The 20,377-nt window shown below is 44.3% G+C and overlaps 1 pseudogene; it reads left to right on the forward strand.

Moving 5' to 3' along the window:
• The first annotated feature begins 1,406 nt into the window (after positions 1–1,406).
• Positions 1,407–3,146, forward strand: LOC147021108 (uncharacterized; annotated as a pseudogene).
• The last annotated feature ends 17,231 nt before the right edge of the window (positions 3,147–20,377 follow it).

Raw genomic sequence — 20,377 nt, forward strand, 5'->3', positions numbered from 1 at the left:
TGTGTGTGTGTGTGTGTGTGTGTGTGTGTGTGTGTGTGTGTGCGTGTGTGTCATGTGCCTGTCCTCGCTTAAGTTCAGAGTGCACAAGAATTATATCGGGATAATTGCTACGTGTCTGCTTTTGTAAGTTTCTTGTATTATTGGCACACCACACTTTTCTTCCTGTCCCTCCTTCCACACAACAAAAAACTACTAATCGTGCCACATATTTTTCCTCGCCTGCCTGTTAATAAATTATAAGTGGAAATGTTCCCAGCTCGTTTTTGTCTTTTCTTTCATTGATCCAGCATGGTCCATATCCGAACCTCGCCTGGACTTTATTCCGAACGATCTCTTCCTTTTAGCCGGTATGTCATTGGCAGTATCGCTCGGCTGCATCTGATCCGGTAAGGTGATCTGGTTCGGACAAGACGTACCTAGGGCGAGTCCCCCTGTAATTAGATCACGTGGTTTTTTTTTCTTGGTAACCGGAAAACTAGACAGAGGACCCTCGGTCATGTAGTTGAGTTGTTGGCGTTCACAGTCCGTTAGTGACCCACCACATCACAGACTTATCCGTGTGTGATGGCCTGCAAGTCGGGTGAGTCTGGTGGGAAACCGAGATAGCTTCACCCCCTGGTGGTCTCACCAAACCCCCGGCCCACAACAATATTATCATCAATCTTTCTATTTACTGTGTGACAGTGAGATCTTTCTTTTCTTTGAGCTCTTTCTTTTTTAATTCGATCGATGGTGAATATTCTAAAAAGTCCATATCCCATTATTTTCGTCTGTGATGTATGAGTGAAGTAATTTAATTGTTGAAAACATGTCCATGTCATGTCCAACCATGTCCAACCCACGTGACACATGTCCAACCATGATATGAACCATGTCCAACCCACGTGACACAAGTTTAAACCTCTGATTGGAATTTTTTTTGTTCACACAAAGAAACAATGATGTCTTTAGGAAGATTTTAAAAGGTTTATTATTGAACACTTGTTGTGAATAAAAAGTAAAACTCACTTATTAAGTGTTGATTTCCAAGGAATAAGTTAGTTGTTCTTCTGAGATGGCGGATATTTTTAAATCCAAGATGGCCACCAAATGACGTCATGAAAACATGTTTCCAATGGAATTCCAGTGAAGTGAGAGATAATTTACAAAAGTTACATGATTTCCTTCTTCACCAAAAACAAACACTAAATTTCAAAACATCCTCCACCGTTACATTAAATTATTTAAATAATCAAGTGTGATTCATCGTTCCACACCGATCATTTGGACCTTGTTTAAGTTACATCTGCAAGCTCGATATTCCGTATCCTGTAGCATTGTAACACTCGTGGAACATGTTTGTTTATGTTTTACAAAACCATGTAGTCAACACTTTACAGGTGATGGAATACTTCATTTTACCTTGAACTGAGAATGTTTGTTTCTCTTGCAGTGTGAAATGTGGATGTAAAATCAAAAGGAGACAACTGAAAGATGAGCCACCATTGGTAAATGATGTTCAGGAAAACAAGCTCCTTGAAATGCAGAAACTGGAGGGAACTGAGGTTCATGATGTGAAGGAAAAAATGGAGTTCACAGTGAAACAGAACTTCGGAAATGAAGAACAAGAGGAAGAACATTATCAAGAGGAGCAAAATAAAGTTTTACAAGCACAGAAAGAACAACTTCAGGAAAAAGAAAAGATGTTGCTCCAAAAAAAAGGAGATCTCATCCAAAGAGAGAAGTTTGTTCAGGACAGAGAACGTGAGTTCATGGAAATGGAAGCGCAAAGGAAATTGAACAAAGAATTGTGGTTAAAGGAGGAAGATGAACGGAGGAAACGAGAGGAGCAACAGCAGAAAGAGAAGAAGGAAGCAGAGCAGAAGAAAATAAATGAACAGGAGAGGAAGAAACAAGAAGAGTTAAAGATAAGGGAGCAGGAAGAATCCAGACGATCAAATTGGGAAAAGGATTTTGAGGATGAGAAATTTGAAGTTTGGATCTGGGAAAAGCGTAAAAACACAGAACGTAAGAAGAAAATGGTTGAAGTAGAAAAGAGAATGTTAGAAGTTAAAAAGTGGAAGCAAGATGTTCAGCAAAGAGAGAAAGAATTGCCGATATATCAGGAACAGGAGCTGGAGCGACAGGGGATGTTAGATGCCTTCATGAACGGGAAAGATGAAGAGCTAAAGAAACAGCAGCTCCATATCCAGCAAAAGGGAGAGAAGCTTCATAATCGACAATGTAATCTGAATAAATCGGAGGGAGAGTCTCGTCTGAGAGAGAAAAAGGAACAAGAACACAGAGAGCAATGTGAAGTTGCCTGGAAAACAAGAGAGTTGATTCTCATGGAAAGAGAAGAACAGATAAGAGAGAAGAAACGTCATGTGGAGTTGAGGGAGCAACAGGTCCTGGAGAGAGAAACCAAATTGCAAAAAGGAGGAAAACTTGCTGAGGAAGGGGTTGATGAAGAAGTGCTTCTCATAACTGATGATGGGCGACAGAAGCAACAACTGAAACAGCAGGATGTTGATTTGCTCCCACCTGAACCAAAGCCTCAAAGTGATGAAGCGCGGCAGCAGCGACAACAGTACAGTGTTGTTCTTCAACGCCAACCGAAGCCTCTCTGTGAAGGCAGGAAACAACAAGTGAAACAGCATGATGTTGATCAGCTGCCGGCCGAACGTAAGCCTCACCATTCGTCTCAGTCCAAGCTTGTCAATGATGAACCAGCGGAGATAGAAAGGCGTAAAAATAACCTCATGTTCCGTGGAGTGAAGGAGGGAAAAGGGGAACATGACAAGGAGGTTGTGACAAAATTAATTAAAGCCATGAACCTGAACATAGAGCCCGTACGCACTTTCCGCGTTGGACGGTACATTGAGAACAGATTCAGACCAATGAAAGTTGTGTTCAGTTGTGAGTCGGATCGGAATCTTGTTCTTACCAATAACAAGAAGGTTCGCAATTTAACTGATCCCTCTCTCTGGACAAAAAACATTTTTATCACTCCGGATTACACTCAGCTCCAAAGAGAAAAATAAGAGATGCTGCTGAGTGATCTTGAAAAAAAGAGGGAAAGTGACCCAAACGGGAGATATACCATCAAAGGAGATAAAGTAGTCCTCCTGAAGAATCCCAAGGGGAAGCCTCATCTCCAGAGATAACGACCTTCCTTCCTCATCTCCCACCTCCTATAACAGACTCCTCCGTGACACACATTTAAGGGGGAAAAAAATATTAAAGGGGGAAAAAAACACAAAAAAACAAAAAAAAAACATTTAAGGAGAATATTCCGTTGAAACAAATTCACTTTGACGCAGGGTCTCTTTCAAACACGTGAATGTACCTGAGATCATGTTGGAGCAATCACTGAAACATCTTTTGATCGGACAGTCATGGACAGGGAGTTCAATCCTGATGGACATCTTGCACTTCATGAGGACAGGAACCTGAACTTTCATAGTGAAGGAAGGAAAGATGAGGAAAACCATGGTGGGATCTTGTTGTTGGTGAAAATCAATCTATCACCATCTTACATTGTTCATTGGCTGGCTCGTGAACGGAAGCCTCACCCTGATGATGGCAGCAACAGCAGAAGCCATATTGTATGCAGGATCTTAAACAGGTAAGCACTCTTCAATACTTTGGGGCAGGTGGGTTGAACACACAATGGGTGCAAACACAGCCAACCACAAAATCAAAACATCAAGAAAAATTTGTTTTGAGACTTCGTCTTTTACAGACATTGATGTAAATACTTCCTTTCATGAAGAAGTGTCCTTAATTGTGGAGATAATTGTAATTATTTTTGTGGGAAGGTAACTTCTTGGGGTGATCATCCCCATGCAGAATAAACAACAACAACTTTAACTCCCTTCGATTGGATGAGATCACCTGATTCACCTTGTCATCTGTTGCCTGTTCCATCCAGGCCTTTCCTTTTGTTTTCTTTTTTGAACAAGTTATCAAACTGATTGAGATATCAATGTGTCTAAGCTTTCATATTTCTATTGTTTTTCCAAAGGTCCCTCAGAAGAGGTGCTCGTTCCCTCCTCCAACCCTCACCTGAAACCATCCTTCCGGTTGGAACGTAAGTTGACAAGATTCTTCCTTTACATTACAAATTACAATTTAAAACTTTGTCTAATCTACCTGTTCTTCACCTGCATCATGTCCAATTTTGTCTGTGCCTCAGAAGTGTTGAGGACAAACACATATTTTGCTGGATTCTAAAACTTACAAGCACCAAGCAAATCTTCCCGTTGGTCGAAGTCTCGCATGAGTGTTAATGTATCTGTATAAAAGTCATTCTGCACACCTGGATGATCATTGAAATTGTTTGAAAAACTTCAGTGCAAATCCAGTGGGAGTTTGTGATGATGAAAATAAAGGTGTGAAATTGAAGGCAAAACAAAGGCAAAATTGAATTGAGATGCAGAAAGCAATTGAGAGGATACAGTATTTCCAGGATTGTGTTGGAAGGATTGATAATGATGGAGGTTACGATGATGTCGCTGTCCAGTTGTTTTGACTTCCTTTTGTTGATGTGTGTGCAAACAAAGGAGTTGTAGTCATGGCCGCTGGAGAAGGTGTCATGTTTGGCAGTGGATCCATCATCACTCCATCGACTAAGCGCTCCAGCAAGGTAGGATGAAACATTAGACTCTTACAGATGGTCGATCCAAGATGTTTTTTTTTAAAGAAACGTGAGTCTCCAGAACGACAGGTACTTAAACCTTCCATACACCTAATTTAATCACTTACACCCTTTTTACGTCCATGTTTTTCAATTTGTCATTTCCTTGTTTGTCTGTCTATCGATAATTGTGTGTGTGTGTGTGTGTGTGTGTGTGTGTGTGTGTGTGTGTGTGTGTGTGTGTGTGTGTGTGTGTGTCCTCAATAACTCCAAGACCATGAAACCTCACAGCCTGAAACTTTACAAGGATGTTGAGGGAACTCCAAGGGAGTGCATGAATGAGAACCGGTTGTTTGGCTTCATTCAAACACCCCTATTGAAGATAATTAACGGCATTATTTAATTAACCTTAAAAAAAGGCTCATCCTTCATCACTTTGCTGTCCCTCGCTGTTCATGTTTTTTTGGGGGGTATTAATTAATTTATTTATTTTTGCATTTTTTTGGCCTGCTCAACAGTGCCTTGACTTGGAATAGGCCACAACAATTTCTTAAAGATAAAGTGGTGACAAATATTTTTTCACTTTCCTCAATCTTATCATCGAATGCCTCATCTTCATTATTCATAAATTCAAATCGCTTATAAACACCTGGAGATGCCAGTGTCCATGGCTTTGTTTCATTTCTGCACATACGATAACCTCTAGAGTCTGTTATTAATGTTAACATTTCTGTGTGATCTTTCATTATCCACTCGTCACTTCCACGTAGATACATATAAAAAATAACGTTCACATCTCACATCAACAGTCTGTGTTGGCCCTGCAGTCCCTCTGGTGTTGCCTCACCCACTGATAATGTTGTGCAATTTTCTTGAAAGGCAGAAGGACAGGAAGATAGAAGTGCACAAAGATTAACAAAATACCAGAGCGGCAGGAACTCCGTGACATCAAGAAGCAAACACAGCAACAATGACTGCATTCTACCCTCCCATATCTGCATCTCCAGTTCAAGCCAATGAAACCTTTGTTGCCCCTGTGTGAAGCGGGGCCATCGCCGTAAAATACAAAACACACAGGAAATGGCACTCTGTGTTGAGGCGCGGCGGTGAAGGTCATGTTTAACCCTCGACCTGTCAAAGATCCCCGGGGGGTTAAATATCACGGAAAGGTAAGCATTGGTCTTATTTGCTCTCTCCCAACTGTCTCCCTCTCTCTCTCCCATCACCCGCCACCCCGCTTCGTATTCCTGTCAGCGAAGTGATGGATGGTACTTGCTCGTAACATAATATGAAATGTGGAACTCCATATGAAACATATACATATTATGTCTTGTTAAATCTCTCTCGCCACATCACAATGGTAAAGGAGGAGTTAGGCGTTAAACACGATTATATTTATTAAACATCGGGCAAATACCCCCTGGGCGCTCACCTGTTCGCGGCTGGATAAGATAACCAGGGAATCACTAACTGATATGGATGACCCACAAAATACAGGATCATCACACCGTTTTAAAGCCTTTTTCACTGAGCAGGGGTCAGCTTTTTGCGGGCTCCAATCATGGTCCCCTTTCTTGTGGCAGTTTTTTTTTTTTTTTTTTACGGCTGGATGCCCTTCCTGACGCCAACCCTTCAGTCGCCTTCAACACGCAGCGATAATTACCAGAATACTGATGCTCAATTCACCGACCTCGGAAGGATGACAGGCTGAGTCAACCCCCCTGACGTTAATTCAGTGGAAAGCGGGGCTCGAACTCAGGACCCCGAGGGTCCCAAGCAACCACCCTAACCACTAAGCCAACACCAGGCCACCACTCACAAAATACATCACGGAGAAGAAAGTAAATACCCATGTGTTTTTTTTTAATGTCCTGAACAAACTTTGTGACATCATGGGTGATAAAGGTTGTGTTTGAGTTTCATCGAAATTGTCTGTGAAAGGAAATTAAAGTTCTGGGGAAGGAAGGAAATGCATATGTTGCGAGCCAACCCCCCCCCCCTCATAAACTCTGTCAGACGCCGATTTGATTTTTTTTTTGTTTTTGTTCATGCCGTGAACAAACTTTGGTACTTCCTCCGTGATGAAGGTTGTGGTGAATGTTCATTGAAATTGTGTGTGTTGTTTTCGAGAAGAAGCTGCAAAGTGTTTGTGGATGGACAGACTGACGGACTACATGCCATCCCATAAGCTCTCCGGAACTATGTTCCAAGTGAGCTAAAAATGAGGGTGTAAGGGTGGTCAATGTTTGTCCCGGTTTGACCCCCAACCAAATAAGGTATTTCCTTTCTTCTCCAAAACTACATAAACACACAATTTGGATGAAACTTGACCACAATCTTCATCACCCATGATGCGAAAACTTTCATCACGGCCTCCTGATATTTGGAGGGAACGATGATTTGCTTCACTTTCCTCGGTCCTGTCAGTTGCGTGGATACAGTGTAAAAATCTTTCTGGACTTTGAGCCTGTACTTGCTCTTGCCCCATGCCTGATGATCTCTGTTATCCTGCACCTCCTTCCACAACCTTTGAAGGGAGACATCTTCTTTCTGAGCTTGCTCAACCTCTTGCACAGTTACCTAAGGGATGTCAGATTGTGACACTATCAATGGTTTGGTGTCATCCTTGTTGCACGTGGTCTGTGCCCTGGTCACTCCTGCTTGTGCCAGCTGTGGAATCCAGTTTGCGTCTGGATCCTTGACCTCTCATGCTCCTGGTTTTATACCAATCACAAGATCACAAACGGGTTCATCCATGCACATGACTTCCACCTCTCTCATATTGTATGGTGTGTCCACATGGATGTTTGCAACTGGACAGAGACGCAATGTATGTACTATCAATCAGCTTGCAGGAATAGACCTCGTCAGTGATCTGCCTTGTCATCACCAGGTCTTTCTTCACAGCTGCACTCGTACATCATGAGTCTCACAATACCTTCACTTTCTGTGAACTCACAATGTTAAAAAGTTGTGGACGAGTTGTGTCGGTGACAAGAACAAGGTGATTACACTTTGCTTCACATCCGGATCCAGATCCAGCCCATCGGTGAGAAACAAAATGTAACCTGCTTTACCTGGTGGAGGTGTGCGCTCCATTGAGTGTAGTGCCAGTTATTTATGAATGAAAATGTTCGAGAATAAACGTTTCGGCCATTCATGACGTATTACATCACTCCAGACGAGTTTCAAACGGATCATTTGGTGCGCCTTTGGTGGGGCCGCCATTTTCCCCCCATTCCATCGTTACTGATGGAGGACATTGCTCGACCACCGAACTCCCTGACACTTACGAATCTTCAATTTGACAAGTAACAAACAAACAGATAGATAAGAGTGAAAACATCACCTTCGTTCACCTTCGGTGGAGAATGTATTGAGAAAACGGGATGGTGCATGGGAAAACGGGATCAAAGGGCGGAGGAGCTCCTTGTGAGCCAACGGCCATCCATATCTAGTGCCCAACTGTGTCTGCGGACGTCCTCCTGCAGTTGGGTCACTTCTTATTAGGAGGTTGGTGGCAGGATTTGCACTCCGGCCACCGTAAAACCCTTCATTCCGCAAAACGCAAAAACGCAAAAAAATCTGAAAACCCACTCCGTGGGAGTACCTCCTGTGCAGCTTCCCTTCGCAGGGCAGCTCACCGGATGACGGGATTGGGGCAAAGCCTTCGGGACCCCCAATCTTTGATAGGAGGGAAACCACGGGGTAACATCCCTGGGTCAGATTGCGGGAGAGTGTGTCGGAGTGGTGCTGAGGTGTCGTCCACCAGACGGCGGTCTCCTTGGGTTAACCTGAGGCGGTCCCTTCGGGTGGGTGCCTGGAATGTCCTATCCCTAAGAGAGGATGATCACCTGTCTTTGTTATCATCTGAGCTCAAGCGTTTGGACATCGGGATTGCAGCTCTCTCTGAGGTTCGGAGACCGGATTGCGGCGAGATAATGGTGGGTGGTTACACCTACTATTGGTCTGGTCGCTCTGATGGTTACCATACCCAAGGAGTTGCTGTAGCTGTGTCCAATAAGCTGACCCCAATGATAATTGAGGTAACACCGGTCAACGAGCGTATTACGAGATTAAGGATTCGTCACTCCTTAGGTGTCATTTCCCTGGTCTCTGTTTATGCTCCGACTGAGGCGAGTGATCTCACCGTGAAGGAGGCATTCTACGCCACACTCGAGTCTGTGGTTGATCAGTGCCCCAGACGAGATACACTTCTAGTCTTGGGAGATTTCAATGCATCGACTGGAACTGATAGGGATGGTTATGAGGTGTGTGTTGGTCCCCATGGGTCAGGAACTATGAACCAGAATAGCACTAAGTTCCTTGACTTTGCAAGAAGTCATGGACTTAGGGTGGCTGGTTCATGGTTTCAGCGCCCACAAGCTCATCGCTGGACTTGGTATTCCAACGCTGGCGGTGTGGCAAAGGAGATTGACCATGTCCTCATTGACGGTCGTTGGAGGATGATCCAGAACTGCAGGGTCTACCGGAGTGCTCAGTTCCTCAATACTGACCACAGGCTTGTTGTAGCAACTCCAAAGCTGCACCTTAAATCCTGGAGAATGGTATCATCCCAGCCGAGGCTGGATGTTGCCAAGCTCAGGGATGAGAGAGTAGCTGAGGAGTTTGCGAACAGGCTGAGTGGACACTTGGGGGTCTGGGTGCTTTGGGGGTCCTGAAGAGTTGTGGAGCGCCTTCAAGACCACCGTCCTTGATGTTGCCGGTGGATGCCTTGGAGCTCACCGCAGGGCAAAGAAGAATTTTGTCTCTCAAGGGACACTGGATACCATTGACCAGAGTCGCAGGGCCAGGCTGAATGGCAGAGCTGAGCTGTTCAGGGAGCTGAGGCGTAAAACTGTTCGTGCACTGAGGGTGGACAAGGAGGCCTATGTGCGAGGAATCTGTGAGGGGGTAGAGCATCACCTGTGGACAGGTGATTCTCGTCCCGCTTACAGGGGAATTCGCGCATTACGTTCATCCAAGCCCATCCCTCGGAGCACTACAGTTCGAGCAGCGAGTGGTAGGCTCTTGACAGAGGAGTCTGAAGTGAAGGCCCGCTGGGCCGGTTACTTTGAGCAGTTGTACCAGGCTGATCCCCCAACTGTCGAGTTGGACGTCAAGGGTGTTACAATCCCTGTTGCTAACCCTCAAATCAACTGTGGTCCACCTACGCTTGTGGAAACATGGGCTGCGGTGAATCAGTTGAAACGGGGCAAAGCTCCAGGGATCTGTGGCATCCATGCCGAACTTCTCAAGGCTGGTGGAAATGCTGCACTCGTGTCGTTGCATGCAGTTTTGTGCTCTGCCTGGAACACAGGCATCATCCCAACTGACTGGAAGAGGGGCCTTGTTGTCCCTCTCTGGAAAGGGAAGGGTGATCGCCAAGACTGCAACAAGTACCGAGGGGTGACGCTGCTGTCAGTGCCGGGCAAGGTCTTTGCTCGGATAATGCTCGAGAGGGTTCGCCACCATCTGCTTGAGCACCAGCGTCCAGAGCAGTCAGGCTTTACACCAAAGAGGTCAACGATTGACCGTATCCTTGCACTTCGTGTCCTCACCGAACGCAGACGAGAGTTTCGGCAGGGGCTGCTTGCAGCCTATGTTGATCTCTGTAAAGCGTTCGATTCAGTGAATCGGGATGTCCTCTGGAGGATTCTTGGTCTTCGTGCGGTGCCACCAAAACTGATCGATCTGATGTCTGAACTCTACTCTGGTACTGAGAGTGCTGTGAAGTGTGGTGGTACCATCTCTGACTTATTTCCAGTTGTTACTGGAGTTCGTCAGGGATGTGTACTTGCCCCCACACTTTTCAGCACTTGTATGGACTGGATTCTAGGGAGGATGTCGGAGAGATCAAGTTGCGGTGCGTCATTTGGGAATGTCAAGATCTCGGACCTTGACTTTGCAGATGATGCAGTCATCTTTGCGGAGACTTTAGAGATCCTCTTGGGGGCCCTCGAGGTGCTGAATGAGGAGTCGGAGCCGTTGGGATTACGGGTTTCTTGGGTCAAAACTAAGATCCAGGCTTTCGGTGACATCTTGGATGCTGCTGTCCTGTCTGTGTCTGTTTGTGGTGAGGATGTTGAGGTCGTGGAGAGATTCACTTACCTTGGCAGTGATATTCATGTCTCTGCTGGCTGCGAGTCAGAGGTCAATAGACGTCTGGGACGGGCCTGGGGAGTCATGGATTCACTGGATCATGGGGTGTGGCGCTGCCGGTACCTGTGCGGGAGGACGAAAGTCCGAGTCTTCAGGTCCTTGGTACTTCCAGTCTTGCTCTATGGGTGCGAGACTTGGACTCTGACCAAGGATCTGAGACGGAGACTTAATTCCTTTGGTACCAGGTCTCTTCGGAGAATCCTTGGCTATCGCTGGTCGGATTTTGTGTCCAACGAGCGGTTGCTGAGAGAGACTCGGATGAGATTTGTTGCCTGCATAGTCCGTGAGCGTCAGTTGCGGCTGTATGGACATGTGGCTCGTTTTCCTGACGCTGATCCTGCTCACCAGATTCTCTCAGCGAGGGAGTCTCATGAGTGGAGGAGGCCAGTGGGTCGACCATGTGCCTCATGGTTGCAACAGGTTGACCATCATCTCAAGGAGATGGGGATGGGCCTGGCATCTGCCTGGGGATGGCCAGACGGAGGCCCCTGGAGTACCGGCGGAAAGTGGACGCAGCGACGTGCTGTTCTGGCACATGCTCCCATACCTGACCTGACCTGATGGGAATCTATTGAAGGTGAGGCCTACTTATTTGTTTATACGTCCATTTTTCCACGGATATTCACACAAAGATTGAATGTTCACACCAATACCAGAGAGATATAAACGAAGAGCAAGGTGAACCATTATTCACTGTCCAAACTCCTTTATCACAAGGTTTATCATTAATTACATCATCACACTGAATTACACAATTTGGTGTCTCTCTCTCTGTCTCTGTGTGTTTTTTGACCGCGATACATTCGGTTGTTATATATTTATCCAATCTCAATCAAACTTGACTGGAGGACTGAGGGTCAAACGATGGAGCTTGTGGCGATTTTATTTGATCCCCTCCACCTTGGGGGCGAGGTCCGTTTTAAGGTGTATATCCGTGGGAAAATAGCTAATTGTGACGTTTTTCCAATGCCGTTTCTCACAACAATCTGAATAACAAAAGGATAATATTAATGTTATTACAAAGACATATTAATACGAATAATACCTCCTCCCGAAAGGGTTCTTCCTTGGACAAATGTCGTGTTGACGTGTATAAATAGCTTATCGTGGCGTTTCGTGGAAAACACAGAGCAGAAATAAAAATAAATATTTATATAAAACACAAACACGGATTGATTACCTTTTTCAACAGTCGGTGCTGCTGTTTAACAGGGAAATGAGAGAAATTTGGAGGAATCCCGACATCCTTTAGGCATTCCATGCTGATCGTCTCCACCACAGAATCACGGACTGGAACCGAGATCTACTGTGATCTATATTCTACACCAGGACTCATCATAGGATCCTCACTGCCACTTCTCAAGGGAGTGGGTGCACGAGTAAATGAAATAAACACACATCTGTTGCGCAGCGTCAATAATCAGTGTCCCAACTTATCAAAATGAACGTTTTAAAATCCTGTTCTCAATGATGTAAAATATTTGAAAGACAAAAGATCCGTGTTATTCATCAACGTTGGGTCACGTGGTTTTCACTGGAAGAGATTAATTTGAACAATTGTATGTAAAAAAATATCTAAATATTACATGAGATTTCAATAGAAATGATGAAAAGCGGGCGTGGCCACAGTCTATTGTGACATCACAGTGGTTGTTCATGGTTACAATAACAATTCCAACAACAGGAAAATCTTAAGACAGAGGTGTGTCGTTAAATCGTCAGTTCGTGGACAGCCGTACACCAGACATGTCGTGGTTTGTCATCGCGGTGTTCGTGTTCACCGTCCTCGGAAGTGGAGCGTCCCGTCCACCGCAGCAGGTAAGTAGGGATTGTCAGAAATGATGATGTCGTGTACTCGGGGAAGGTAGACAACACAATTGGGAAATCAGGGAAATTTAGTTTCTTTGTGGCGCAGGGGCTGGACGAAGGGGGTCTTCACTTGGTATCCCCCCCCCCCGGGCCCATTGTGGCTCTCGGCGGCCCTGAGTACTCCACCACCGAACTCCACGAAACTCACGAATCCTCGATTTCCCAAGGAACCAACAACAGATGGATAGGGGTGAAAACTTCACCTTCGTCCACTTTCGGTGGAGGATGTGTTGAGAAAACGGGATTATGGGATGGGAATCCATTCAAGGCTATCTATTTATTACGTACGCACGTTCACACACACACACACACACAAAAATAAATGTTCACAGGAATAATAAAGAGACGAAGATGAATCAGGACGTGCACCATTACTCACTGAGTGAACTCCTTTATAACAAGGTTTAACATTAAAACCATCAATGGAGTAAACACACATCCATTGTACAATGTCAGTATTATCAATATCCCAACTTATCAAACTGAACGTTTTTAAATCCTTTTCTCATTGGTGTAAAAATGATTGAAACACAAAACACGAGATGTTAATCAACCTTGGGTCACGTGGTTTTCACCGGAAGAGCTTAATCAGAACAAAAAATACGTAAATAATTATATCGAGGTGAAAATATGAACAGAAACGAGAGAAAGGGGCGTGACCACACTGTGACGTCACAGTGGTTGTTCGTGGTTACAATGAGAATTCCAACAACAGGGAGATCTCAACACATAACAGAGCTGTATCGTTAAATCGTCAGTCCGTGGATTAGTGAACACCAGACATGTCGTGGTTTCTCATCGCGGTGTTCGTGATCACCGTCCTCGGAAGTGGAGCGTCCCGACCACAGCAGGTAAGTAGGGATTGTGAGAAATAACGTACTGAACTCGGGGAAGGTACACAGCACGGGGGGAGTTTTTTTTATTATAGTTTGGGATATCAGGCCCAGCCCGGACTTCGGATTTTCGATGGTGGGAGTGTGGGGGGAGAGGTTGGGGGAGAGGTAGGGGGTGTGGGTGAGGAGGTGTGGGGTGTGGGTGAGGAGGTGTGGGGTGTGGGGGAGGAGGTGTGGAGCTTCAACAAGTTGGACCTCTGAGATAGAGCTTGATGACACCGAACCATCATGCCTGCTGTAGGATTGGATCATACACCCAAAACACCCAACACACCCAAAACACCCAACACACCCAACACACCCCCTGAATAGGAGACGTTTAGTACTCAAACCCGGTGTTTTTAAAATGTGTGTATAAAATCAATGTTAAATGATGACAGAGAGTCATCATACAGTTTCTCATTCAGGAAACCTTAAATGACCAGAAACCATAAAGAAACATTCCATATTCCCAACTTCAAGGTTCATCTAAAACATCTACATCTGGAGAGTGGAATATTAAATAATGATCCCAGAATGTTTCCCCTCCATGTCCTTGGAATGTCCTCTCTCATCATAACCCAGTTCAATGGTTTATTGAACACCTGAACCCCATATTCACCAAGGTAGGTCCATCCTACAATGGTATCTCATCAGGTCCCACTGCTTCACAATTTTTCATTCCTCTTAAGTCGGCTGTCTTGTCTTACGACACTTTTTTATGGAAATCAAAGATTCTAGGAGTCGCCTTGAACAAGGAGTCGGTCAGTGAGTGTTGGTTCACAGTTGAAATCCCATATTTAATCTTCCTTGTTTGTCCTTTAAATTGTTGTGATCCATCTTTACCGTGACGATGTGATGAGGAACATAAAGAGAGTTTATCTTTGGTTGGAAACTGCAGGTGAACTTTCCGCACCAAGTAAACTTGGAATTTGTCCCTTCAAGGTAAAATCTCCTTCATGTTCGTGTCGATGGAGGAATCTTCACGGTATACCTTGAGTGTATCTGGTACCACACATTGCACTCCGTGTGCAGTGGAAATTGATCCCCAGGAAGATCCATCTCAGGGCTGGTGGAGTTTCACAGTTTACACATTCACCTCTGAGCCTGGGTTCAAATCTCGATCCCTCCATAAACTGCCACCCTGGTGTTTCACGTGTAATGTGTGTTACAACCATTGGAGGAACATTAAACATGAAGGATTCATCCACCAACACTCATTTATATTGGATGGTAAAGATTCCACGGTGTTTTTTGAAAATGGTCGGCGAGCTATCGCCAGCATTCTGAACAAATTACAAATTACTTCCCAAACCCTCTTACAAACCTGTCCTTAACAAGCGTGGTACAAAAGGTAAACTCTCGAACATTCCATGAACCATTGTGTTTGTTCTCTAAAATTATCAAGAACATGCTATTTTGTCACGAACTTTTTGATTTTGTAAAGTAATTGTAAAAACATTGTTTAGTTTAATTATAAATGAAATAAACATGTTTCCTACCCCTGGCCTTGTCTATTTCCACAGCTTTCCCAGAACGATGCTGTTGAGGATGGAGGGATGTCCCTGGGTCGTGATGTCGTGTTCGTCGTGATTGCCTCCCTTTTGTTTGTCGGTGTGATTATGTTTAATCCATCTCGTTGGTTCAACAAGACGAGGTTCAGGAGAAAGCGCTGCATTCACTGGTAAAGAACACAAATGACTTTTCATCAATATTTATACCTTCATCCAAGGGGACACGATAGCTCAGGCTGTGGATGTCGTATGAAGTCCATTTTGGTGGGAACACCCACACTTGTTACACCAAAGAGTTTACAAAACCCACAATTTTAATTTTGTGTAAGTTGGTGATGGTGACCATCTTGGATTTCAAAATGGCTGCCATGAAGAAGTCCACTGATCCTGTATAAAATCAAAGTTAAATTTGGTGTAAATACCAACATTTGTACTGATCGAGGTTCAAAAAACAAATGTAGATTTACTTGCAGTAAAGACTTGTAATTACCTTGAACTTCAAAATGGCTGTCATAGTGAGATCTTGTGGAACAATACTCATTTTAAAGGGAGGGGACACCTTTGGTGAGCTATCACTTTGGTGAGCTGTCACTTTGGTGAGCTGTTTTCAATTATACTTGTGTATTAAATAACCTGTGTATCAAAAAAAACCTGTGAAAGTTTCAGCTCAGTCTGTCTTGGAATTCATGAAAACACAGTTGAAGGCAAACAAAATATTAAACTAGAACTACGTTGTCGATGGCACACCATCCCATATTCCCTCGCGCACTGCTTTGTCCCATTAACGCTCGGTGAAATTTTATCTTGCAAAATGGATTGACTATTCTTTTCTATTTGATGTGCTTTATGACCAAAGTCTTACTATGTTTACTCAATCAGAAGTCATTACAAGCATGTCAACGTTTCATGAAACATTAATTTAACACTGTCCAGCAATATAGAACTGTTTTTTTTTAATTCGAAAATCAGTTTTAAACTGATTCTCCATTTTCTTGAAGTCAGAACCACCTGAAACCAAATTATTTTCAGGGATATGTGATATTGTTGCGGATCCAGGATCCGCATCCGTCCAACATGATGGCATCCAACATGCAGTGGTCCCAAGACAGTTATTTCAGTAATATACGTCAGATAGTCCCTTCTTGTCTAATGGGTCAAACGGGACAGTGCGTTGTGTGAATCTCATGGTTCGGTCCGATTAAATCTCTGAACTCATTCTTATTCTGTTACGCTATTCCTGAGGCTAATCCAAGCAAGGTGTCCTCACGGAAGCCAGCCATGGAAAAACAACACACCAAATGATAACAACTTACTTTTCAACCATGTGGCTCACTCTTTTCAACCCATTTCTGCGTCTAGTAATGATATCTTTGTCCTCTTTTCAATCCAAATCTCCATTAAATAACACTGGTCAACAACAACTTTATTGTCTGCATATTTTAAGCTGATTTAGGACGAATCTGATGCGCTGAATCCAAAACTCACATTAGTTTTGTTCAATCAGGTCAAGTTTTTGAGATATGGCCACATGTCGTTTTTTACATTTTTGTTCACATGTACGCATGTGTGGAGCATTTTAGAAGAAGTTGGTGGGGGTAAAATGTCATGTCAAATAATTGTTTTGATTGGAAATAATTATTTTAATGACAAGAAGTATTCAGGTGCGATAGTTCTGGGTGATTATGTCGAAAAGGGATCAGTTTGAAGTCATAAAACCTCAAAATCTTCCAAAAATTGGTGAGGCAAAGCATAAAGTTCGTGGATCAAAACTAAAGTTAATGGGGCAGTTTTGTAATAATGTGATCCAAAAAAGTTGTATTTCTTGAAATAACGAACTCTGAAGAATGTACAATACCTACATGCACCAATTTATGACATGCGCTTCTGCTCAAGCTTGGAGTGCCACAGTACGAACCCAAAGATTGGAGACTGTTCATTGACAGCAGCAAGCGATCACTGAAATGTGTTCTGCTACACAACGGCAACCAGTTTGCCTCTGTACCCATCGCTCACTCGACTACACTGAAGGAGAAGTATGAAGCGGTGAAGTACGTGCTGGAGAAAATTGGTTATGATCAGCATAAGTGGTTTATTTGTGTTGACCTGAAGATGGTGAACTTTTTGTTGGGACAACAGTCTGGCTTCACCAAGTACCCATGTTTTCTGTGCATGTGGGATAGTAGGGACCGTGCTCAGCATTACACGAAGAAGGACTGGCCTGTGCGGGAGGAATTGGTGCCATGCAAAGAAAGGAACGTCATCAATGACCCTCTGGTGAACAGAGACAGAATACTCTTCCCACCGCTGCACATCAAGCTCGGCTTAATCAAGCAGTTCACCAAGGCTCTGGACAAAGATGGTGACTGCTTCACTTACTTGTGCCAGGCTTTTCCAGGATTGACCATGGAGAAGTTGAAAGCTGGCATCTTTGATGGTTCTCAGATCTGTCAGCTCATCAGAGATCCAGAGTTCAAAAACTCAATGAACGAAGTGGAACTGGAAGCGTGGAAGACATTTGTTTTGGTAGTGAAGAACTTTCTTGGCAACAATAAGGCCAGAAACTACGCAGAACTTGTCAACAACATGCTGACTGCTTTCAGAAACCTGGGCTGCAACATGAGCATCAAGATGCACTACCTATTTTCACATATGAACCGGTTTCCTGAGAACCTGGGTTCAATGAGTGACGAGCAGGGGGAGAGATTCCATCAGGACATGAAGGAGATGGAGACCAGGTATCAGGGTCGCTGGGACGCAGTCATGATGGCTGACTACTGTTGGAATCTGAAGAGAGACCTCCCTGCCGCTGAACATTCCAGGAGTTCGAAGAAACGGAAGTTCAAGCCCTGAAGTTTGAACAGTGGTGACGCAACATGCAATTTACTTGCACTTACCTTTATCAATGCCCACCATTCAGATGACAGTAATCGATGTTTCTATCATGTAATCAATAAATGTTGTTGGCAAAACATTTTTTTTTCTTAAAAACATGTTTAGGATGATATGTGTTGACAAAAATCAGCTGATAATGCCACAAAAATGTAATTGATTTTGTCACAAGATCTGATTTTTTCAAATCAACTTAGCACAAAAACCTGACCTGATGGAGAGAAACGGATGCCATTTCCTGATTCAGCAGTGCCAGAATACCCTAATTCACTTGTAGAAATCTAGACAACATTCAGAAAGTAAAAAATTGTTGACCAGTGTAATTATTTCTATCCTCTTTTCAATCCAAATCTCCATTAAATAATTATATCTTTGTCCTCTTTTCAATCCAAATCTCCATCTAATAATTGTATCTGTCCTCTTTTCAATCCAAGTCTGCATCTAATAATTATATCCAACCTTTTCCTTCGTTTCATGACACAGATCAGGGCCGGCACTGCACACAACACTGCATTTTATAAATGACCGCATGCTCAATGGCGGCGGTCACACGCGCATCCCCGGGATAATTTATAATCGCACACATAGCAGGGGACAAATGGCACACCTTGTTCGGGTCTGTGAATGTGTTTATCAGAGCATCTTACCATCAGTCTTCGCTGACCACCGCGACCCCAGGTGTCTCGCACGGATGGCGAACATCCACTCGCCTCTCCACCCGGCGAGGCTGCAGCCAGGCAGAGGCGCGCTGTACTCCTTGGGCCGCATGGCTTACAGACAGGCAGCGCATTGACCGGCGCTGACCACGGGTTGCCGTGGACGGCCCGGGAGTTTGGTGCAGGCCATCACGGCCGGACCGTGTGCTGTCCACGGCCCAACCAGAGCACCTGATTCAGGTGACGACACGTCGTTTCGGATCGTCACCCTCGCCCGCACTACAACGTCGAGAAAAGTATGGTTCGTGGGGCTGTCGGTCATCGTCTTTCCTGCTCAGCGTTCCTCATCTGCTGATTCCAATTTCATCACCAACTCACCTGCTGAATCCGTCTTCTTCCCCGCCTCGTCCCTGACTCCACTCACCCACATGATCCTGTTTGCCTTTCTCCACCCACTGCTCCGGACTCTGCCTTCCTCCACCCACTGGCTTCTGACTCCACCAAAAGCTCTTCTTTCATGCCTGACGGTCGTGCCCTATTCTCTGGATCGATGTTGAGCTGCTCAAAGTGCTACGAAGCAAGAGACGACGTGCTAGCTGTCAGGGAGGAATCACCAAGCGGAGCATCCCCCCAAAACATACTGGTGGTGCAATCGGTCAATCGTGCAACATATTGAGAGACCGTTAGCCCCATCTCCTCTCCTCTTTCTTCTCATTAACCCTTCTTCATCTGGATGTGTGTGTGTGTTTGTGTGTGTGTGTGTGTGTGTGTGTGTGTGTGTGTGTGTGTGTGTGTGTGTGTGTGTGTGCGTGTGTCATGTGCCTGTCCTCGCTTCAGTGAAGAGTGCACAAGAATTATATCGGGATAATTGCTATGTGTCTGCTTTTGTAAGTTTCTTGTATTATTGGCACACCACACTTTTCTTCCTGTCCCTCCTTCCACACAACAATAAAAACTACTAATCGTGCCACATATTTTTCCTCGCCTGCCTGTTCATAAATTATAAGTGGAAATGTTCCCAGCTCGTTTTTGTCTTTTCTTTCATTGATCCAGCATGGTCCGTATCCGAACCTCGCCTGGACTTTATTCCTAACGATCCGTTCCTTTTAGCCGGTATGTCATTGGCAGTGTCGCTCGGCTGCATCTGATCCGGTAAGGTGATCTGGTTCGGACAAGACGTACCTAGGGCGAGTCCCCCTGTAATTAGATCACGTGGTTATTTTTCTTGGTAACCGGAAAACTATACAGAGGACCCTCGGTCATGCAGTTGAGTTATTGGCGTTCACGGTCCGTTAGTGACCCACCACATCACGGACTTATCCGTGTGTGATGGCCTGCAAGTCGGGTGAGTCTGGTGGGAAACTGAGATAGCTTCACCCCCTGGTGGTCTCACCAAACCCCCGTCCCACAACAATATTATCATCAATCTTTCTATTCACTGTGTGACAGTGAGATCTTTCTTTTCTTTGAGCTCTTTCTTTTTTAATTCGATCGATGGTGAATATTCTAAAAAGTCCATATCCCATTATTTTCGTCTGTGATGTTTGAGTGAAGCAATTTAATTGTTGAAAACAGTTCATGATATGAACCATGTCCAACCCACGTGACACAAGTTTAAACCTCTGATTGGAATTTTTTTTGTTCACACAAAGTAACAATGATGTCTTTAGGAAGATTTTAAAAGGTTTATTATTGAACACTTGTTGTGAATAAAAAGTAAAACTCACTTATTAAGTGTTGATTTCCAAGGAATAAGTTGGTTGTTCTTCTGAGATGGCGGATATTTTTAAATCCAAG

Source organism: Eptatretus burgeri, chromosome 8, assembly GCF_056783735.1.
Source record: "Eptatretus burgeri isolate ZD-2024b chromosome 8, Ebu_testis_v1, whole genome shotgun sequence".
Lineage (NCBI taxonomy): Eukaryota > Metazoa > Chordata > Myxini > Myxiniformes > Myxinidae > Eptatretus > Eptatretus burgeri.